The sequence below is a fragment of the Phaseolus vulgaris genome, chromosome 11, assembly GCF_000499845.2.
Source record: "Phaseolus vulgaris cultivar G19833 chromosome 11, P. vulgaris v2.0, whole genome shotgun sequence".
Classification (NCBI taxonomy): domain Eukaryota; kingdom Viridiplantae; phylum Streptophyta; class Magnoliopsida; order Fabales; family Fabaceae; genus Phaseolus; species Phaseolus vulgaris.
The window spans coordinates 39,773,007-39,797,314 of record NC_023749.2 but is presented as its reverse complement, the minus strand read 5'-3'; the positions used below and the strand labels follow the sequence as shown (position 1 = coordinate 39,797,314).

The 24,308-nt window shown below is 39.1% G+C and overlaps 1 pseudogene; it reads left to right on the top strand.

Moving 5' to 3' along the window:
• The first annotated feature begins 15,291 nt into the window (after window positions 1-15,291).
• Window positions 15,292-22,422, top strand: LOC137807289 ((-)-germacrene D synthase-like; annotated as a pseudogene).
• The last annotated feature ends 1,886 nt before the right edge of the window (window positions 22,423-24,308 follow it).

The following is a 24,308-nucleotide window of genomic DNA, read 5'->3' as shown; positions in this document are numbered from 1 at the left end:
GGTCCAGTCCACTTGGGTGATAGCTTATTCTCCATCTCGTACTGGTGGGCCTTCCTCATCACCAGATTGCCTTCTCTAAACTGCCTTGGCATCACCTTTGAGTTGTACCTTCGCTCGACCCTTCTCTTCACCGCCTCAGCCTTCAGCCTTGCCTCCTCCCTGACTTCGTCCAGCAGATCCAGGTTCAGCCTTCTCTCTTCATTCGAGTCTTCCTCTACAAAGTTCTGGAATCTCGGCGAGCTCTCCCGAATCTCGACTGGAATCATGGCATCACACCCATAGACCAAGCTAAACGGGGTCTCATGGGTTCCTGACTGCTCGGTGGTGTGGTACGCCCAAACTATACGGGGAACCTCCTCAGCCCAACTTCCCTTGGCTTTCTCGAGTCTTCTCTTCAAACCTCTCAGCAACACCCGATTAGCTGATTCCACCTGGCCATTCGTCTGAGGGTGCTCGACGGATGCAAACACTTGCTGAATTCCAACCCCTTCGCAAAGCTTCTTCAACAGGTGGCTTGCAAACTGAGTCCCATTATCTGATACCAGGCGCTTAGGCACTCCAAACCGGCACACAATGTTCTTCCATACAAAGCCTTCGATCTTGTGCGCGGTGATCTGGGCCACTGGTTCTGCTTCAATCCATTTGGTGAAGTACTCAATCGCCACTACCAAGTACTTCATCTGCCTGATCGCCAGTGGAAAAGGTCCCAGGATGTCAATCCCCCAAGTATGAAACGGCCAAGGGCTATAGATCGACTTCAACTCCTCGGGAGGTGCCTTATGCCAATCGGCGTGCTGCTGGCACTGTTTGCAGCATTGGGCATACTTCTTGCAATCTTCTCTCATGGATGGCCAATAGTAGCCTGCACGGAGAGTCCTCGCGGCCAGAGCTCGACCCCCGACGTGACTTCCACATATTCCTTCGTGGAGCTCTGTCATAATTCTCGTGCACTTCTCGCCGTGTATACATTCCAGGAGTGGGTGAGTGAACCCAAACCTGTACAGATCGCCATCAATCAGTGTATACTTGCTGGAATTTTTCTTTACCTTCCTAGCTTCTGTTGGATCTATCGGGAGGAGGCCATCCGCCAGGCACCGCTTGTACTGTGTTATCCAAGTGTCTGGCTCATGGATGGCGCAGACCTACATCACGTCCACCTTCTCTCCTCGACAAGCTCTAACTCTCGGCGATCTCAGAGTTTCTTGCGTCAAAGACTTATGGCTTCTCGCTGCTCTCTCCGTCGACCTGCTTATCTGAAGGACCAGGTGATCTGCTACAAATGCCCTCGGCGTCTTCAAAGTTTCTTGAATCACTGTCCTCTGCCTACCCCCCTTGCCTGAGCTGGCGAGCTTAGCAAGCAAGTCAACTCGGGCATTCTGCTCTCGGGGCACATGCACTACTTCAAAAGAGACAAAGGAACTCTTCAATTCCTGCACATACGCCAAGTAAGCCGCCATTTGTGGATCTTTAGCCTGGAACTCGCCTGTTACTTGCCCTGTGACTAGCAGCGAGTCACTCTTAGCCATCAGCACCCTAGCTCCCATCTCCTTGGCCAGCAGAATCCCGGCGATCAGCGCCTCATACTCTGCTTGATTGTTGCTGGCTTTGAAGGCGAATCTCAACGATTGTTCGATCAGCACGCCGTTAGGTCCTTCCAATATTACTCCAGCACCGCTACCCTGCTGGTTCGATGATCCATCCACCGAGAGTACCCAACGGAAGTCATCTCCTTCCACCCGCGTCGCCTCCGATGAGAGCTCGACTACGAAATCTGCAAAGACTTGCCCCTTGATCGGGCCTCGGGGCTCATATTTAATGTCAAATTCTGACAATTCGACTGCCCACTTCACCATTCTTCCTGCAACGTCAGGTTTCTTTAAGACCTTCTGGATGGGCAGGTCAGTCATCACCAGTATCGTGAAGCTGTGGAAGTAGTGGCGCAACCTCCTCGCCGAAAACACCACAGCCAGCGCAGCCTTCTCCAGGGCCTGATATCTCATTTCTGGGCCCTGCAACACCTTGCTCACAAAATAGATAGGCTTCTGAGCCTGATCTTGGTCCTGGGCGAGCACCGCACTCACCGCCTTCTCAGTCACAGCAAAATACAATCTGAGAGGGATTCCCGCCAGCGGTTTGCACAGAACCGGCGGGCTCGCCAGATATTCCTTCAGCTTGACGAAAGCTTCCTCGCATTCTTTCGTCCAAGCGAACTTGTTATTGCGCCGCAGACATTGGAAATAGGGATGTCCCTTTTCTCCGCTCACTGACACGAAGCGAGATAGGGCTGCCATCCGACCTGTCAGCTGCTGGACCTCTTTCACTGTAGCCGGGCTTCTCATTGCCAAGATGGCGGCACACTTGTCCGGATTGGCTTCTATTCCTCTTTCAGTCAAGAGGAAACCCAAGAATTTTCCAGCCTCCACGCCAAAAATGCATTTCTCCGGGTTGAGCTTCAACTTGAACCTGGCGATCGTCGTGAACAATTCTTCCAAGTCTGCAACGTGCTTGCTTTTCTCCTGCGAGGTCACGACCATGTCATCGACGTAAGCTTGCACGTTCCTTCCCAGCATTGGTGCAAGTACTCGGTCCATCAGCCTCTGGTACGTGGCCCCCGCATTCTTCAGCCCAAACGGCATCACCTTATAGCAGTAGCACGACCTCTCCGTCATGAAGGCTGTTTTTTCTTCATCCATGGGATGCATCTTGATCTGATTATAGCCCGAGAAGGCATCCAGGAAACTCGGCAGCTTGCACCCTGCAGCACTATCAACCAGGGCATCAATGCTTGGTAAAGGATACGAATCCTTTGGGCAAGCCTTATTCAGATCGGTGAAATCGACGCACATGCGCCATTTCCCGTTGCTCTTCTTCACCAGCACGACATTTGCCAACCACTCAGGGTACTGGACTTCCCTGATGTGGCCTGCAGCGAGGAGTTTCTGGGTCTCATCCTTGATCGCCTGCCTCCTTTCTTCATTGAATTTCCTCCTTCTTTGCCGCACCGGTCTCACCATGTTGTCCATCGCCAAATGATGGCACAAGAAGTCGGGATCGATTCCGGGCATGTCCGAAGCGGACCAGGCAAACGCGTCCAGATGCCGCTCAATCACCTTGGCGATCTGGTCCTGGAGATCGACCTCCAGAGATCTTCCGAGCTTGAAAAACCTTCCCCCCGATCTCCTTCTCGAGCCACTGCTCGACGGGTTTGGGCCTGGATTCTCTGGCGGCCACCGCCTTGGCGATTCCTAGCTCCCTTGCTTCCTCCGGGCGATTCCGCGCCTCTTCTCCCTCCAGTCCAGCATTCCTCTCCCCCAGCTCAGCATCTACCATCTCTACGTCCCTTCCGGCGGCCTCCTCCATCACCGGCGGTCTGGGCTTCACACCGGGAGGTGGGGTGGTTGTAACATAGCTAACTGATCTTTTATTTCTCAGGCTATTTTCATAGCACTTTTTCGCTTCCTTCTGATCAGACTTTATCGTGATCACCACCCCTTCCATCGACGGCAGCTTCACCTTCATGTGCCGAGTCGATGGAATTGCGCCTATCCTGTTAAGAGTGGGCCTTCCCAGCAGGATGTTATATGCTGAAGGGGCGTTTACGATGAGGTACTTGATTTTCTCCGTCCTCGACCCAGCCTCATCGGTAAACGTGGTTCTCAGCTCAATGTACCCCCTGACCTCCACCTGGTCGCCAGCGAACCCATACAAGCACCCTCCATAGGGCCTTAGCTGGTCAAGGGGCAATTCCAACTGCGTGAAAGTCGGCCAGAACATCACGTCTGCCGAACTTCCTTGGTCCACCAGAACTCGGTGGACCTTCCTCCCCGCCGTGATCAACGAGATAACAATGGGATCGTTGTCATGAGGCACAACGTCCCGAAGATCCTGCTTGGTGAACGTAATGTCCACTTCGGGCGAGTGATCTTCAAACATGTCCACTGACATCACCGATCGCGCGTACTTTTTCCTCTGCGACGCGGTGCATCCACCACCTGAGAAACCCCCTGCAATGGTGTGGATCTCCCCATGGATAGGCATCTCGTGTTACTGGGCTTCTCCGCCTGCCGGTTGGGAACTCGACGCTCCTCCGGTCCTTCTGTCCAGCAGATAATCGTTTAGGAACCCGCTCTTAACCAGATCGTCGAGCTGGTATCCTAAAGACAAACACGAGTCTAGGTTGTGGCCAAAGCACTGGTGAAACTCGCACCAGACGTCCGGCTTCGACCCTAGCACCTTGTCGCCCACCTTCTCGGGCGCCTTCAACCTAGCAGATATGTTAGGGATAGCAATCAGGTCCGCTAGTCCCATGACAAATTTGTGCTTAGGCGGGCGATTGTATTCCCGGCGTGCTGGTTGTTGGCGTGCCGGCAGTTGGCGCGCTTGGCTTCTCCCCTTATTTCTCCTATCGTAAGGATAGCGAGTCCTTTGGTCCTTTCTGGTCGCCGCTGCCGTTTCCAGCACCCTCTGTGGCTGGATCCTGGTCTGGGCGCGTGGCCTGGCGGGAGCCACGCTGCCTCTCTTCTCGGCGACTTCACTCTCGTCGGCGATGTGGGCCACCGCAAGTCGCCTCACCTCAGCAAACGTCGCTAGATGAGCCCTGATCAAGGCCTCGCAGAATGGCCCTGGCTGCACGCCCTTCTTGAAGGCATAGACCAGCATTTCTTCATCCTTGGCCGGCGATCTGACCATCTGCGCTCTGAAGCGATTGAGGTAGTCTCTGAGGGACTCCCCATGGTACTGCCTTATATCAAACAGATCATAGGACACTCTGGGCGGTGCCTTGTTCACGATATACTGCTCGACAAAGATCTTCGAGAATTGTTGAAAATTAGTTATATGGCCATTGGGCAGGCTCACAAACCACTCCATCGCCGTTCCCTGGAGCGTGCTCACGAACATCTTACAATAGACGGCGTCCTACCCTCCTGACAGCATCATCTGTGTGTGGAACGTGGTCAGATGAGCCTCTAGATCCTCCACGCCAGTAAAGACAGCTTTAACCGGGACCACGCTCGTGGGAATTGGCGTGTCGGTAATCGCCTGAATGAAAGGCATTGGGAAAACACGAGGCCGCGTCGACGGTGCCACCTCTTCAGCGGAAGAACGAACCTGCTGCTCCTGAAGAGCTCGACGTAGCTCCTCAGCTACCTTGCTGAGCTCCTCGTTCCTGGCGCGAGAGGCGACCAGGTCTTCATGTATCCTTGCTTGCTCGACGCGCGAGGCTTCTACAGTGGCCTGCAATGAGCGCATCATTTCTGCCATCTGCGCCATGGTCATGGCGGCGTCGCCTTCGGCTGCGACGGGAGCCACGGGACTGGAACGATTGCTTCTCATCTTTCTCATTAACTTCAGCGAACCACTGGAATACAGCAAGTGACACTTCAACCACGATCGAATCAGCGATCAACCGGAGAAAACTCAAGAAACTGCGCAAGAACTTCAGGAACACCGCAAACCTTCGAAGAAAATCGCAGCTTCACCCAAAAACCACCGTTTCCCCGCGAATCAAACAACCAAACGAAAGAACTCGAATCCACCGATCGAGAAGCCAAACGAACGGTTTAAAATACAAACTTCACCGAACGAAACTCAAAGAAACCAAGAACGACGGTTGCACCAGCACACAACCGCGCAGGAAACCTCGAAAACCTCCACGAACTCACGCTGTGGATGGGAGCACGTTTTACACGGCCCCACGGTGGGCGCCTGATGATCCTGCCTGTTGACCGGAGCGCTGGAGAATGCCTCGTCAAAGGATCGACGTGCGCGCCGCTTCTCACCTCTGTTCCTCCTCTGGATCTGTCTCAAGAACCTGCAAAGAAACGATACGGCGCCGCTGCGGCCGATCGCACTCCGACGCTCAAGTCAGTGACGGTATCACCAAATACTAAGAACTGGAACCGTGCAACTCTCTCTCACAAACAGCTCTGTCACTCGCAAGCGTAAAGTGTATGAACTGAACGTGCGTACCTTAGAAAATCTGTTAGGAACTCTTATATACCTGGTGGTTTTCTCTCTCCTGGCAGTTACAGACTTGAACACGTGGCTCGTATCCAACTGTACACGTGCCATCATCTGGAGGCTCCCTGACTTGGCGCTGCTTCTACTCTCATTTTGGCTAAGTTACCTATGCATGGTACTGCCCAGTGCATAGCTAACTCAGGAGTGCGATCTCTACTGAAACTGGCGAGGGAGGGCCTTCATACACCTTCCCTGTGGTCTCGCCGGCCGCCTTCATAATCTGCTTCTCCTTCATCTTCGGCGATGTGATCATTCTGGCGATCCCCGACTGCCTGGTCGCCTGAGTCTACATCTGGCGACTTCATCTTGAACCTGGCGATCGCCTATTCTGGTACACTGGAAATCGGAACACGCCAACCTAACAATCGGCGACCACACGTGCCTCCCGACTTCCTTCCCATCTGCCAACCTGGCGCCTTGTCAACACGCCTACACTGTAGCAGGATGCCACATCATCGCACCCGACCACCAGGGCGGTACAATCTCCATCACCTAAGGTGCTGGAAATCTCATGGCTGAGAGAAGAAAATTTGACAAAAGCAAGAACTCTTCTCAAGTATCAAAAACTGAAAAGTTTTCTGGAGATGACTGGAAATGTTTATCCAGACCTAGTGAAGGTGTTTTATAGCAATCTTGAACAAGATGGTAAGAATCGTGTGTCCTATGTGAAAGGAGTAAAGCTTAAAATCACTAGAGAAATTTGGAGCAGTGTTGGTGGAATCAAATACTCAGGGTTGAAAGTGAGCAAAGGGAACACTATTGAAATACAAGGGTTCAACAAGATGCAATTCTATAGAAGCTGTGTGAGGAACCGTACTGAACCAGTAGCTAGGTTTCATGCAGGTAACTTGACTTTAATCCCAAGACTCTTAGCTCACATCATTACTGGTTTTTGAAAGGTTTTCCAAAGTGATCTTCAAGTGTGCTTGTTCTAGGAGAACTTTGATCTTGGTAAAGGTGCTGATGCAGTTCTACAGCAATTGAACTAATGGTTTTGAGTTCTTGCATCTTCTTTTCAGGTGTTATCTTTCCTTTATTCTTGTTTGTAAAGGTGTAAGTGTTAGTCACTCTTTGATAGGGTTTCCTGGAGTGCAAGGTGTGCTGAAATAGGGTTTTTCAGCTTTGTTGGTATTGTTCTTGTAGTTTTCAAGAACTGTTGTGTTGTAATTGTTTGGAATTGGTTTTTAGTGGAATTCACCTTGGAGTGAGGTGAAACTGGATGTAGCTCTTTATGAGTGAACTAGTATAAACCGTGCTTGCATAAATCTTCTCAACCCTGCACTAGTTTCTGGTTTTTGTTTAATCTATCAAGAACGAAATCTGTTTACTTGAAAATAAACTTGTTAATTCTGGGCTTAATAAAAAGAAGAATAATAAGGAGGAAACACTCGAGCAAGCACTTCAAACCAAGGCTTCGATCAAAGACGAAAATGTACTTTATCATCAAACTTCTCAAAGTAGAGGGCGTGGTCGTGGAAATTGTGGAAACGGTCGCGATGGTAAAGTCATCAGTCGTGAAGGGTGCTATAAGGAGAAGGAACAGTCGAGTCAACCAAATTGGCATGGAAGAGGATGTGGCCGAGGAAGAGGTGGTCGATCAAATTACTCCAACAGCAAATGCTACAAATGTCACCAATATGGTCAGTATGTGAAGGATTGTAACTCCGAAAAATGTTATAATTGTGGTAAAGTGGGGCATTTTGCAAAAGATTTTCGATCCGATATAAAGATAAAAGAGACAACCAACCTAGCCTTGGAAGATGAAAAGAATGAAGGTGTTCTCTTGATGGCTCAAAATAAAGTCAACATTAACAATGACACTTTGTGGTACCTCGACTCGGGAGCAAGCAACCTTATGTGCGGTCATGAGTACCTATTCAAAGAGATGCAAAAGATTGAAGATGGTTATGTGTCATTTGGAGATGCATCAAAGGTGGAGGTCAAAGACCAAGGTACGGTTTGCTACTTACAAAAACATGGCTTAATTGGGTCACTCCAAAATTTTTATTATGTAGCAGACCTCGAGACCAACATTTTGAGTATGGGGCATCTCATGGAGAAAGGTTACTCTATATTTTTAAAAGATCGACTACTACACTTGAAGAACAAGCAAGGGCGTTTGGTTGCTCGAATCGAGATGGCAAGAAATCAGATGTACAAGATGAATTTGAGAAGCATACTAGAAAAATGTTTGCAAGTCAACATAAAAGATAAGGCATCGTTGTAGCATCTCCGTTTTGGTCACCTACATCATGGTGGCCTAAAAGAGTTAGCGAAGAAGAATATGGTGCATGGGCTACCCAACATGAACTACGAGGGGAAATTTTGTGAAGAATGTGTTTTCAACAAGCATGTGAGAACCTCGTTTCCAAAGGCTGAATATTTGGCTAAGCAACCTCTCGAATTGATTCATATTGATATATGTGGACCAATTACTCCAGAATTCTTCAGCGGTAAAAGGTATTTCATTACCTTTATTGATGATTTCTCACGAAAAACTTGGGTTTATTTTTTGAAAGAAAAATTTGAGGCATTCGAGATGTTAAAAAATTTCAAAGTGATGGTCGAGAAGGCAACCGATAAACAAATCAAAGTTGTACGATCCGATAGAGGTGGCGAGTATACTTCGACGACTTTCATGGAGTGCAAGGCATAAGGCAATTTCTAACCGCATCGTACACTCCTAAAAAAAATGGTGTGGCCGAGAGGAAGAACCGGACCATTCTCAACATGGTTCGATCAATGCTTAAGAGCAAAAAGATGCCAAAGCAATTTTGGGTGGAAGCTGTGCAATGCACCATCTATATGCAAAACTGATGTGTACATGTGAAGTTAGATGATCAAACACCACAAGAGACATGGAGCAGACAAACTGATGTCTACATTGGCAATTTGGCTTATGCACATGTACTAGATAAACGAGAACGAAGCTCGAAGACAAAAGCAAAAGGTATATTTTTATTAGGTATGATGAGAAGACAAAAGGATACAAGATCCTTGACCCAATAAGCAAGAAGGTGATGGTGAGTCGTGATGTGCGAATAAGAAAACGAGTTGGATTGGAACAATTCTGCAGAGGTTATGACTGAAGTTGGAGAATCATCAGTCGTTGCACCGACAAGTATAAATTCTGAAACTACCGATGATGAAGATGAACCACGACAACCTAAAATGTGAAGTTTGCAAGATTTGTATGATTCGAGAAATGAGGTACACCTTGTATGTCTTTTGGCAAATGCAGAAAATATCAGCTTTGAAGAGGCGGTGCGAGACAAGAAATGGCAAACTGCCATGGATGAGGAGATTAAGTGATTGACCGCAACAACACATGGGAGTTAACATAATTTCTAGAGGGAAGTCAACCCATTGGTGTGAAGTGGGTATTTAAGAAAAAGATGAATGCTCAAGGCGAGATAGAGAGGTACAAGGCACAACTTGTTGTGAAGGGATACAAACAAAAGGAGAGAATCGACTACGATGAGGTGTTTGCTCCCATTGTAAGAATGGTGACGATTTGGTTGCTCATTTCCCAAGTGGCTTAATTTAAATGGTCGATATTTCAAATGGACGTCAAGTTGGCTTTCTTGAATGGTGTTCTTGAAGAAGAAGTCTACATCGAACAACCACCCGGGAACATGAAAATCAGAGAAGAGAAGAAAGTGCTAAAATTGAAGAAGGCATTTTACGGGTTGAAGCAAGCACCGCGGGCATGGAATACTCATATCGATACATACTTCAACGAGAACGAGTTCAAGCAATGTCCTTACAAGCATGCTCTTTACTTAAAGAATAGTAAATGTAACATGATATTTGTTGCTCTTTATGTTGATGTTCTGATTTTTATGGGTAACAATAATGAGATGATAGAAGAGTTTAAGGGCACAATGAGACGAGAATTTGAGATGACAGATTTGGGATTGATGAAGTTTTTCATTGGTTTGGAGGTTAGACAAGAAAATACGGGTATTTTTGTAAATCACAGGAGACATATGCAAAAGAGATTTTGAAGAAGTATAAGATGGAAAATTTTAACCCAATATCAATACCAATGGAACCAGGTGCAAAACTCGCCAAGTTCAATGAAGGAGAATGTGTCGATTCAGGTAGATACCTTGGTAGGAAGCCTTCGTTATCTCATATGCACGAGGCCGAATCTTTCATTAAGTGACAGCATCATAAGTCGATTTATGGAGGAACCAATTTACTCACATTGGAAGGCGTTGAAGCGAGTCCTACGGTACATTCAAGGTACTGTATCCCTTGGATTGTTCTACTCAAAAGCAAAAGATTACAAGTTGGTGGGTTACTCTAACAACGATTGGTGTGGAGACATAGATTATCAATAAAGTACATCGGGATATGTATTCTTTATGGCCAACACAACATTTCTTGGCTTTCAAAGAAGCAACCGATCCTGACACTATTGACGTGTGAAACTGAATATGTGGCAACATTTTGGTGTGTATGTCATGCGATATGGCTTAGAAACTTGTTGGGCAAGATGGAGCTAAAGAAACTAGGTGCAACTGTGATTCAAGTTGACAACAAATCAACAATTGAGTTGCCATGAAAGAAGCAAACACATTGACGTTCATTTTCACTTTATCCGTGATCATGTGAAGAAAGGAAGTGTGGAATTAGTGCATGTGGCAAGTCAGGATCAAATTGCGGATATCTTCACAAAATCGCTACTAAAAGTACTTTTTGACAAATACAAGAAGATGATTGGCATGATGGATGGTAGAAACATTTAAGTTTATGGGGGAGTTTCGTTGAATCAACTTTAAAAGTTAGTTTGATGGTTTTAAAATTATAAGTTACTAGAAAATAAAAGAATGAGAGTTTTGATAGATGAAAAGTCAAAAGTTGTGAGTGAGATTTTATTATGTTGTTAGTGGAGTTTTAAGGCCATAATGAAGACTTTTCTAGAAGAGTTTCCTAAAGCCTATAAATAGGATGCTCTTTCAGTTGTAAGATACACCGCAGAAAGAAATACAATAGAGAGAGAAATACGTGAAGAAGAGTGTTTCTTTAGAGAAAATTCAAGTATTAGTGGTTGTATGTTTTTCATCCTATTGATAACAATTTCCTTTTCAAATTAAAATTCATCAACTCAGTCTAGCGTATGGGTGTTTCTTATCATTTTGAACATGAAATTGATGAAGCATTGCATAAAATCTATGAGATTTCAACAAAGCTAATCCTAATGAACTAGGCACAAGCTAAAGTGATAAATACACCCCCTTATTATGCTAAATGAACCTACTCTAGCCTATTCTACTATTTGGACCCCAAAAGTGAGCCCACATTATTTACAACATGTTTTTACTTTTAAGAAGACCAGAAGAAAGAATAGAACAGTTGATGTTCTGGTGTATGCCCCATTCTTTTTCTAGTAAGGTCTGTCAGATCTTTGGTGGGGCCTTGACTTGATTGCTGAGATGACTGCTGACTGTGTGAATTGTCTCTTGAATCCTTTGTCATCTATTTGTCTTCTTGGATTATATCACTATGCCTTTTTTCATAATATCACCAGTCCAAATAAAACTTAGACACCACTGCTTAACTTGGTTAAGAAGTGAAATAGGCCATTTATAAATATTAAAGTTATAAGCTAGAAATCCAATAATCACCGTATTGACCAACTGAATTCGACACACAAGGAGGAAACGTGTCTCCAATGTAAAAAATGCTATATTACTTTTTTGTTTTTACATTAAGAGTCAAAAGTCAATTTGTTTTAATAGTTTTAAAAAAAAGTCAATTTTTTCTTAATTCTTTTAAAAAAGTAAGCAATTTGATCTCTTATATTAAATTGACATGAACGATGTTAAGTGGTATAATGATGTGAAACAAAATAACATTATTATGCACACATAAACTGTGCAATTAGATACACATCATAAATATGCAATTTTTTTATGTGAAAAATATGTTTTTTTTTATTAACTTTTAAGGAGAACAAAATTAGAAAAATAAGATTAAGAGTTGTAAGACAAAAAAAGGATTGCATCTACATTTTACAGTATTTTATGAAGGGTTAGAATTTTCAAAGTTTGCTTCCTAATCCTTAACTCCCTTATCTTCAACCCAAATATTTTCTTTTAATAGCCATCAATCTAGTTAAAAACTTCAAGTTAGTTTGATTTATAAAGACATTGTTGTTTTGTGTATCATCTTTTTAATTAACAAACTAGGTCTACCAAGAAGTGGTCTTTGAATTATGAGAGAGAGGGTTGAGAGTGGGAATATGAAAGAAAGGGGTCTAAAAAGTATTTGTATTAATTAGCAATAATTTTAAATTTTTAAAATAATTAAATTCTCATTAAAAATTTAGTACCGATAGGGTGGCTTTACCTCATAGCTATCTTCTTACATCACGCTTTGTTGTAAGAAGACAACTTTATTAAATGGTCGCCCTACGTAAAAACGTCTTAAATGTAATGTCGAAATAAGTCATTTTTGCACTAGTGACTATCATATAAATACTAAACAACTTACATTATATTTATTTGAATTATACAAGTTCTTAAAAAAGGTATTTAGTTCTTAAAGTTATTACTGGTATGGATTATTATATGAAATAAATACAATTAATATTTTAATATAATTGCTATTTAAAATTTTGTGAATTTTGCAAGGTAAGTGATAAGAATAGGAATTATGTATGATATTTGTATTTGGTTGCTTATTTCTGTTCTGGAGGGTTTAAACTCATTTTATGTTGGTATGTACGTTAAAAAAAAATTGAATTTTAAACCTGTATATAAGGGATGAGGTATTCTTAAAAGTTATTATTTAATTTATTTTACATATTTTTAATAAAAAGAATTCTATGTAAACCAATTTATTAGTTTAAAAATGTGTTGTTTTCTTATAGTCAATGATGAAGAAGTTTTTTATTTGAATTCTCATATTCTCTAGGATAGACAATGAGTTATGACTTGTAAGTAAACTTTGTTAGAATGTATGACTTTAAACTAAAGGGAGGGGGGGTGGTTTAAAGATGTTTTTCGAAAGCTTTTAAGCCTTGAATGAAATTGCTTCGAAAATATCTTGATAAAGAAATCAGTTTTTCTAAACACAAAGCAAAAAACACATCACCAGAAAAACAATCGGTTGTTTATACCAGTTTGCAAATATTAAAACTGAATTTAAAGAGATTAAGGATAGAGAGAATGCACACAGATGTTTATACTGGTTCACTCTAAACCCAGAGCTACATCCAGTCTTCTCAGAAACCACTGAGGAATTCCACTAAGCAATCAAACCTAAATCACTTACAACACAACCAAGAAAGTGACATTGATCCCCTCAAAACACACACTTCTCTTAGTCAACACACCAACACTAAGAATGCTGATCTTGATCCCCTCAAGAACACACAACACTTCTCAGCAAACACACAAAGGTTTCTTTCAATAGATACAAGGATTACACTTGTTACAGAAGCATATCTGAAATCAATACAACAGAAAATCCTAGCTCACACTCTTTGATCAATCTCAATCTCTAAGCAATCTCAACTTTTCAAAAACTCAAAAACAGTGAAAAACTCAAATCTGTTTTTCTGTATATATCAAAGTTTGTTGTTTGTTATCAAATCTTAACAAACCATTAATTGTCTTTAAAGATTGGCCAAAACATTAAAAACTGGAGCGTAAACAGTTAGAAAATCATTTAATGCTCAGTCAAAGCACAAAACAGTTTTTCTGTTATGGTACCAAAACAAACAATCGGTTGTTTCCACGAATCAATCGGTTGTTTTGGTTTTGACCGCTTAACCATTTGAAAAATAGTTTTCAACCTTTTCTAAAAACACTTAAGTATAAAACAATCGGTTGTTTCGACAAAACAATCAGTTGTTTTGGTTTTGACAGCTCAACCATTTGAAAAACAGTTTTCAACCTTTTCTAAAAACACCTAAGTATAAAACAATCGGTTGTTTTTCACTTAGATTGAAAAAACACTTTTCTTTTAAAAAAGATTGAGAATGCCTATGCTTTGGATTCAATCAAGAGTGGATTACAATACTCAATCTACCCCAGATCCTATTTAAGACAACTCAGCAACGGCAAGCACAACCTTCAACATCCTTCAAAGGGTTTTGGATTCTTCAAAACTTGAACACCACTTGGTTCAACAAACTTCACAACCACGAGTATTAGAGAAAAATTTAAGTATTTTATAATAATCACTATTAAAAAGTTGTTAAATAAAAATCAATTTTAAAAATAAAAAATAAAAAATATTATATTAATTAAATTAGATATTATTTTATAAATTAAAAAAGTTATTAATATTTCAAATAGTTTATAAATTTATAAACTAATTTTTAAATTGATAGTTAATTAATTAATATCTAATTAGTTACAAAGATTTTAATTACCAATTTTAATATTTAATAAAATAAAAATTTCTAATAGTAATAATAAGTGATTCAACAAAATCAAATGATATCATGAACTTATATCTTATATGTGCATGATGAGAATAAAAAACAGAATTTGTTTCACTGGGTTTTTTTCTCTCACTTTTATTTTACAATTTCTTTTAATGATAAATTATTATATTTATCTAATTAAATTAAAAATAAATAAAATTTTAAAATAATATAATAATATTATTGGTTGTCAAATGAAAATGTAAAAATATTAGAGTCTCTGCCAAGGGACCCAAAATTAGGAGCCATCACTTCATTTATTTGTGGGCTAGTGAATGATATTGTTATAAGGGACATTAGACAAATAAAGCAGTCAAGTCATTGATGTATATATTTGTCTGCATTTCGCATGTACTTTTTCAACATACACTATAAATCCATGCGAAAAAAACGTGTTTCCTACGAAAATAGTGCAGACCATTAAATTTATAGATATTTAAAGATAAAATTCTTAATTTCTAATTTCTTTCTTTAATTATCAACAGTTTCGTATCAACCTTATTTTCAAATTGCTGATAAGAAAAAAACATTATTTTCAAATATGAATAGATTATAAATTATATCACGTTAATTTTTATTAAGTTTCATGACTCATGGTTCACGTGGTAGAATTAAAATAGACATAAATATGGAGTTAAAGTTAATGAAAAATGGGAAAAAATATTTACGGTAAAATAGTGGAGATCAATAAAAGGTTTAGATATACTATAAAATTACACTAAATTTATAGATATTCATAAATGAGGCTGCTTTTATGTCACTACCTTCTTCAAATCCCTTTGGTTTCTTATAAATGTAAGAGATACACTTCCTTTCAACCAAAAAAAGTCACTTACATCATATGCATACTACGCAACAAACCATGGCTAGCGGAAGCTTATCACTTCCAACTTCTGCCAATGGTGCAAAACCTCCCATCACTCGACCCACTGCAGATTTTCATCCTTCTGTTTGGGGCGATCGCTTCCTTTCCTACGTTCCTACTTCTGCTGTATGTCATTTTTCATTTTCAATCTCTTTAGCTAAAATCATGTAATTTACATTTAATCTATTTCATGCAGGAAAGTGATAACCACATTCAACAAGCTAAACTATTAAAAGAGGACGTGAGGAAGACTCTTGTCTCACCTATTGATCATAACAATTTCTCTTTTAAATTGAACTTCATTGATTATGTCCAACATTTGGGTGTCTCTTACCATTTTGAGCACGAAATTGACAATCTTCTTTGTCAAATTTATGACATTTCAACAAAGGACAATAATATCATAGCTCATAGTGATAATCTTTACCATACAGCTCTACTCTTTAGGTTGCTCAGACAGCATGGATACCGCATTTCTTCAAGTATGTGTTCATCAACTTTTAACCAATTTCTTTTTCAAAAACAATAACTTCTTTTGTGATGCTACTAAATTTATTCTTCGAGTTTGCTCTTTGAGCTACTTTGCTACTAGTTGCATTGCATCATCACATCATGATGTCTTTGTTTTTGTCCAGGAGTGTAGTCGAGTCAACTATATACAAACAAGTCTAAACAAATTTAAATACTTTGCTCCAATCAAATTTTGAGCTTTTCTTGGCAGATGAATTAGAAATGAGTTAATCAAGTTCAAGTTGGTTTGAAACAGACCATGAGGTAGGATGCGTGTCTACATTTTTTTAAACAAAAGAAAAAGAAGAATAGAAAAACTTGTAAAGTTTAATAATTTTGGCTAAAAATCTAACTATTGAAAAAACGTGGTTTGGGGAGACAAAGTAGTGGAATAAAATAATGAGTTTCTTAACTAAAGTAAAGATGAAGTTAAATATGTAAGAGAAAGATAAAAATAGACTCACTATATAATTTATTATTTACTTTAGACTACACAATACTTGGTCACCTTGTATAAATGTGTTCTAAAAAGTAAAAAAGATTATAATTTTCACTACAAGAAAAAAATGTTTTAATAGAGGTTATTTAGTGGAGGTTAATATAACCTTAGGAATTGATTTAATTAATGGAGGTTTTTTCTAAAACCTCAACAAAATAACATAGGTTTTTTTAACCTTTATTAATTTCCAACGGTTTATTATAAAACCTCCGCAAAATAACGAAGGTTTTTTTAACCTTCGTTAATTTCCAAAGCTTTATTTTAAAACCTCCACAAAATAACGAAGGTTTTTTTTAACCTTTGTTAATTTACAAAGGTTTATTTTAAAACTTCCATAAAATAACAAAGATTTTTTTAACCTTCGTTAGGTTTATTTTAAAACCTTCGTTAAATTCTAAATATTTATTCTAAAATCTCATCAAAATAATAGAGTTTTTTAATTTTTTTTAAGTGTCAAAAGTTTATTGTAAAACATCAATAAAATATTTTATATTTTCTCAATTCTTAATAAATAGATATAATTAAATTTTTTAGTGAGTTTAGCCTAAACTGGTATATATATTTAAATATGCTTTGAACTTAGGTCTTAGAGGTTGATTCATTAATTGAAGTTAGAAGGCACTTCATTAATTGAAATTAATATTCAATTCTTAAAGATTGTTTTTATGAATTTCAATAAGTAAAAATAAGTTGTTTGTGAAGTGACATTAACTTATCACATATATACATCATCATAATTTATTTTTTGGTTACATTTGCAGTATCAAATTTTGAAGAATCAGACACTGGAAACTATTCATTATAATAATATTAATAATAATATTAATAATAATATTTATACTAATATTAATAATAATATTTATAATAATTGTACCGCCCTGGTAGTCGGAAGTGATGACGTGGCATCAAGCTACTGTATAGGCGTGTTGATGGGACGCCTGACTGGCAGAAGGGAAGGAAATCGGGGGGCTCGTGTAGTCGCCAGTTATTAAGTTGGCGTGCTCCGATCTCCAGCACACCAGAACCGGCGGTCACCGGGTTGAAGATGAAGTCGCCAGATGTAAACCCAGGCGACCAAGTGATTAGAGATCGCCGAAACAAGGACATCGCCGAAGATGAAGGCAGATAGACACTTCCCAGCTGGCCAGAGGATGAGGTCGGGGGACAGCTTACTTGAGCATATACGGTGAAACAGGTGGTGCAGATCATGAAGGCGGCCGGCGAGACCACAGGGAAGGTGTGTACGAAGGCACCCGAACTCGCCATCCAGAAGAGATCACGCTCCAAGGCAACTATGCACTGAGTAGTATCATGCATAAGTAACTTAGCCAAAGAAGAGTCAGAAGTAGCGCCCAAGTCAAGAATGCTCCAGATGAAGGCACGTGTACAGCTGGATGCGAGCCACGTGTCCAGATGTGTAACTGCCAGGAGAGAGAAAGTATCCAGGTATATAAGAGTTTCCAACGAACTTCTGAGGTACGCACGTTCAGATTGTCTTCTTTACGCTTGGGAGTCTTGAGTAGACTAAGAGAGAACATTGCACGGTTCCTTCAGAGTTCTTAAGTTTTACTCTTAGTAATTGGTGGTTCAGCGTTTTGGTCAACAGGCAGGATCAATAATATTAATAATAGTAATAGTAATAATATTAATAATATGAATAATATTAATAATATGAATAATATTAATAAATATTAATAATATTAATAATATGAATAATATTAATAAATATTAATAATATGAATATAATATTAATTATAATAATAATATTAATAATAATGTGAATATAATACTAATATGTATAAATTATGTTAATAATAATAAGTAAAATAAAAATGATAATATGACTAAAGAACTTCTGGTCTAGTGGTTAACCCTTCTTTGGTTACTGGAAGGACTTGGGTTCGAATCCTGGCTAATGCACTTTCTTTGTAATATTAATCTGGTATTTAACGGAGCTTATGAAAGCCTTTTCCTGGCTTTTAAAAGCAACCCAGGATAAACCACTTAAAAATAAACCCTCGTTAAAACCATTTTTTCTTGTAGTGTTTATAAATATGATTAATAAATTATTATAAATAACATTTTTCAGGTAATAAATGTTTAAGTCACAATCTTGTGTTGTGTTGTGACTTTTAAGAAAAAAATAAATTAAAAATTATGACTTAAAATAACAAAATGTAATAGTATTTTAAATCATATTTAATTAAAGTTTTTTTTAATATAGAAAACGATTTTTAAAATATAGTTACTTTAATTCACATTTTTTAAATTATAACATTTTTTTTTGTCTTATGCTACACTAAACTTGTCCACCTGTATGTATGTAAGTGTTTTTTAAACATGAAAAGACAACACTTTTTTTGTAAGTGTGTACATATGAACTATCAAAGACCATGACTTATAAACTATTTATATTTAATCCACAATTTTAAAGTATTGTATTTAATAATGAATAAACTACATTAGAATAAGGGTTGCTTAAACCAATAAAAATATGGTCTCTTCTCAATTATAGAAATAAAAAGACAATATTTTTATAAATATGACTTATAAATATTATGGGTAAGGAAGTATGGTCTCACTCTTGATCATGATCTCTAACTCTTGGTTACAATTCTATTGTCTGTCACTTTTTCATAATGGAATATGAATTACAGGTATATTTTATTATTTTTTTATAATATTATTAATATTAATAAATATATTAATAATAATATCATCATCATCGTTATTTTTATTATTATTATTATTATTACAAAGTTTGTTTGGTATATAGATTTTGAAAAAAAAGAAAAAAACATCAGCTTTCGCATATTTCTTGGTTATCAAAATTTTCTAACGACTAATAAATATAATTTGATCTAAAATAAGCTTTAATTTCTTTTAAATTATACAAACAATTATTATTTTTCAAAACAATTTTCACTTTTAAGATTGGGTTTATAGGGTGACTCAAACCAACTTATGCAAAGAGTTTGATTTTAATTTGTGTAAGTCGGTTGTGTGGTAGCATCCCTTATAATAATTATATAATCAAATATATATCTTGAAATTTACACATGTTTATAAATTAAACAGGTATATTTTGTAAATTCCAAGACCAAACCGGAAAGTTTAAGGAAAGTTTAGATGATGATATTCAAGGAATGTTAAGCTTGTATGAAGCAGCAGGACTAAGATGTCATGGAGAAGATATGCTTGAAGAAGCACATAAGTTCAGTTTCGAGCAGTTAACAAAGTTTATAACCACCCAATTAAGTTGTTCTCATGTGGCATGAGTGCAACATAGCTTAAAACAATCACTTTGCAGAGGTTTGCCTAGGTTGGAGGCAACATATTATATGTCTTACTACGAAGAAGATCCATCTCATGATGAAAAATTGTTAACATTTGCAAAATTAGATTTTAATATGTTGCAGAAGCTACATTTGAAAGAAGTCAGCAGTCTAACCAGGTAATGTCTTCCTCACACATATTTACCTTTCGTTGCATAATTCAATGAATATTAGTTAAAGATTTTTGTTCTTGTCTTTGGAATCTTAATGCAATTTTGTGTGATGCAGATGGTGGACTAAAGATTTAAATGTCTCAACCAATTTACCTTTTACACGAGATAGGATCGTAGAATGTTGTTTTTGGATTTTGGGGGTCTACTTTGAACCACAATATTATAGATGGATAACAACAAAAGCAATAGTTCTAGCCTCCATCATTGATGACCTCTATGATGCATATGGAACCATTGAAGAACTTGAGCTTTTCACCAGTGCAATTGAGAGGTTTGACACATCAAAATGACATATAGTAGTATATATTTAGCCTAATTCTTCCAATATATCAAAGATAACTTTCTCAAGACTTGTAGGTGGGATATTTGTTGCTTGGTTGATCTCCCAAAATACATGCAATTATGTTATAAGGCAATTTTGGATGTTTATGAAGAAATTGAGAAAGCGATGAGAAAGCAAGGAAAAGTATATTTTATGAAGTATGCCAAGAAAGAGGTAATTACAGTTTCATTAATTTTTTCTTATTCTTTATTCAACTGATACTAAGAAGTTAAATCAAAATTTCTTTTTTATTTTTGTATTTGCATAAAAAAATATAAACTAAATATCTTTTTTCCATCTAATTTGAATTGTGCGGAGTATAGAAAGTAGATATTTTTTATGTACAATATTAATGGTGTAAAAAAATAAATTTTCATCTAAAAACATCACCAATCCTATTTAATGACCAAACAAGGAATTTGGATTTACTACTACTATGTGCAGTTGCCAAAATATGCATATGATACTACGATTTTAGATTCGTAATCTATGTACACATTGTCTATAATTTTGAATTATAGACGACGACCACACAATCATAGTCTATTAAACCATTACAGACAATGATTATATACAGAACAGTCACCTATAGCTTATATGAACCTAAAATGTTTTCTTCAATCTTGTCCTTATTTTTTTTATCCAAGTTTGATGTCGAGAAATTTTTTAGAGAGAACGACTTTAGGTTGTGCAAACTCAAGATGGTGGACAAAGGTTGTGGTAAAGAAATAGAGGTTGTAGAGGAACTCAAGAGCTTCAGCGGTGATGTACAACAACGACAGGAAAGAGAACACAAGTAGCATTTTCAAACCCGAGAACACACTTGTTCAACACTGAAAATAGAGAAAAATTCATCAAGAAAGCACAAAAAATATGAAAATTAACATAAAAAACAACAAGGAAGGCACATTACAAGGAATGCGAGTACTGACAATAAAGAGAAGTCACAAAGAAGACAACAATGGAAGTAGCGGAGAAGAAAGCGCAAAGACGAAAAAGCCTAAAGTGGAAATAAAAAAACATATAAGCGAAGGTTATGACCTAATAACCATAATCTACATGGGGCGACAATTGCCTAAAAAATCATAGTCTATAGTGGCCATTATAGGTAATGGTTGGCCATGAAATCGTAGTATATATGCTCTGTTTTAAATAGACAACATTTATAATTAGAACTGTAGTCTATATGTTGATCTTATTTTCAAAATTGTCACTGCATTTTTGTAGACGACACTCCCACTTAAACCGCTATCTGTACACATTGTAAAACCATTTTTTTGCACTAGTGAGTATGGAATAATTTCTCAATATTATATATTTGCACTTTAATACTAGATAAAAAGACTAGTCCAGGCTCACATGGCTGAGGGAAGATGGTGCCATACTAACCACATTCCAACAATGGAGGAGTACATGGAAGTAAGAGAAATATCAAGTGGTTACCCTTTCTTGATTACTTTATCTTTCCTGGGCATGAAAGATACAACAGAGGAGGTTCTTATATGGGCAACAAATGAACCAATAATTATTGCAGCTTCTACAACTATATGTAGAATCATGGATGACATTGTCGGAGATGAGGTACGTACTAGACACTAATTAATTTCTATCAATTTAACTAAAAAGAGATTGTGACAAAGTTTTCTATGGGACTATTGATAAATGCACCTAATTTTACAAAATATATCGAGAAGAAATAGTAATAATTGAATTATAATTTGAGTTTAACAATAAACATCTTATTTATCTTATATTAAGAGTTAGCAGTTGCAAAACTTTTAAAAAAGTTAGCAGTTGCAAAACTTTTAAAAGTTTGAAAAAGGTAAACTTAATAATAATTTGGTAAGATCTCAATAAATCCTAAATGTTTTGTTAAATATTGATTTTTTTTATTCATTTTTATTTTCCTATTTTTGTTTATGAAGTTTGAACAACAGATAGAACATGTTGTTTCAAGCATTTACTGCTATATGAAGCAGCATAAAGTGTCAAGGAAATGTGCCATTGAAGAACTACAAAAGTTAGTTGAGAATGCTAGGAAGGACATAAATGATGCATGCTTAGCTCCTACTCAAGTACCAATGACTTTTCTTATGCGTGTAGTCAACTTTGCACGTGTGATCGATATGCATTACAAAGATGAAGATAACTATACAAATGCAGGAGGAATAATGAAAAATCACATTGAATCTTTATTAGTTAAAAAGATGTTCGTGTAACTAGAAGCTTTGGTCTTCTATAAATTATTGTTGATCTACTATTGTCTTTATTAATTACATGTTGATTGAATATCCATTTTAGATTGTACAACAAGTCGGTCAAAGAACAAATATTTGTTTAAAAGGAAAACTTCTTTAAATTAATAACTTTTAGAAATAATAAATATCTTTTTTTGGATAATGAAATTTCATTTTTGTTCAAGATACCATTGTAGTAAATATTACTGTACCGCCCTGGTAGTCGGAAGTGATGACGTGGCCTCAAGCTACAGTATAGGCGTGTTGACAAGACGCCAGATTGGCAGAAGGGAAGGAAGTCGGGGGGCTCGTGTAGTCGCCAGTTATTAAGTTGGTGTGCTCCGATCTCCAGCATACCAGAACCGGCGGTCACCGGGTTAAAGATGAAGTCGCCAGATGTAAACTCAGGCGACCAAGTGATTAGAGATCGCCGAAGCAAGCACATCGCCGAAGATGAAGGTGGTGCAGATTATGAAGGCGGCCGGCGAGACCACAGGGAAGGTGTACGAAGGCACCCTAACTCGCCAATTCCAGTAGAGATCGCGCTCCAAGTTAGCTATGCACTGAGCAGTATCGTGCATAAGTAACTTAGCCAAAGGAGAGTCAGAAGCAGCGCCCAAGTCAAGGAGGCTCCAGATGATGGCACGTGTACAGATGGGTGCGAGCCACGTGTCCAGGTCTGTAACTGCCAGGAGAGAGAAAGTGACCAGGTATTTAAGGGTTCCCCAACGAACTTTTGAGGGATGCACGTTCAGATTGTCTTCTTTACGCTTGCGAGTTCTTGAGCATACTGTGAGAGAGAACTGGTTCACGGTTCCTTGAGAATTCTTGAGTTTTACTCTTGAAGTATTTGGTGGTTCAGTCACTGACTTGGGCGTTGGAGTGCGATCGGCCGCAGCGGCGCCGCTTTGTTCTTTTGCAGGTTCTTGAGGAGGATCGTGACGAAGGACGGAGGTTGAAGCGGTGCACACGTCGATCCAAGTTTGACGAGGCAAGTTCCAACGTTCTGGTCAACAGGCAGGATCATCAGGCGCCCACCGTGGGGCCGTGTAAAACCTGTTCCCATCCACAGCGTGAGTTCTTGGAGGTTTTCGTAGTTTTCTGCGTGGTTGTGTGCTGGTGCAACCACTGCTCGCTGTTCATCTGAATTTTGTTCGGTATTTTCGCGTTTTCCATCATTCATTTCGAGTTTTGATTCGGTGAAGTGAAGTTTCCTGCTGTTTACGCGAGATTTGTTCGGCGAGATTTGAGTTCTTTGACTCGTTTGGTTTGTCGTGGGAGAAGCGTTGGTTTCTGGTGGAGTTGCGGGTTTCTGTGTTCTTGAGTTTTCTTGCGAAGTTTTGCGAAGTTCTGACCGATTGATCGCTGAATCGATTGTTGCTGAAGGAGGTGTTGTTCAGTACTTTCTGTGATTCGTCAAGTTTCATGAGAAAAATGAGGAGCAACCGTTCAAGTCCAGTTGCGCCCGTTGCTGCTGAAGGCGCCGCCGCCATGACCATGGCGCAGATTGTAGAGATCATGCGCTCGTTGCAGGCAACTGTGGAAGCCTCGCGCATAGAACAGGCGAGAATGCATGAGGACCTGGCCGCCTCTCGGGCCAGGAATGATGAGCTTAGCAAAGTGACTGAGGAGCTGCGTCAAGCTCTTCAGGAACAACAAGGGCGTCCTATTGATGAAGAGGTCGCGCCGTCAACACCGCCCCGTGTTTTTCCTATGCCTTTCGCTCAGGCGATTACTGACACGCCCATTCCTGCGAGCGTGGTACCTGTTAAGGCTGTTTTTACCGGCGTGGAGGATCCCGAGGCTCATCTCACCACGTTCCATACGCAGATGATGCTGTCAGGAGGATCAGACGCCGTGTATTGCAAGATGTTCGTGAGCACACTCCAGGGAACGGCGCTGG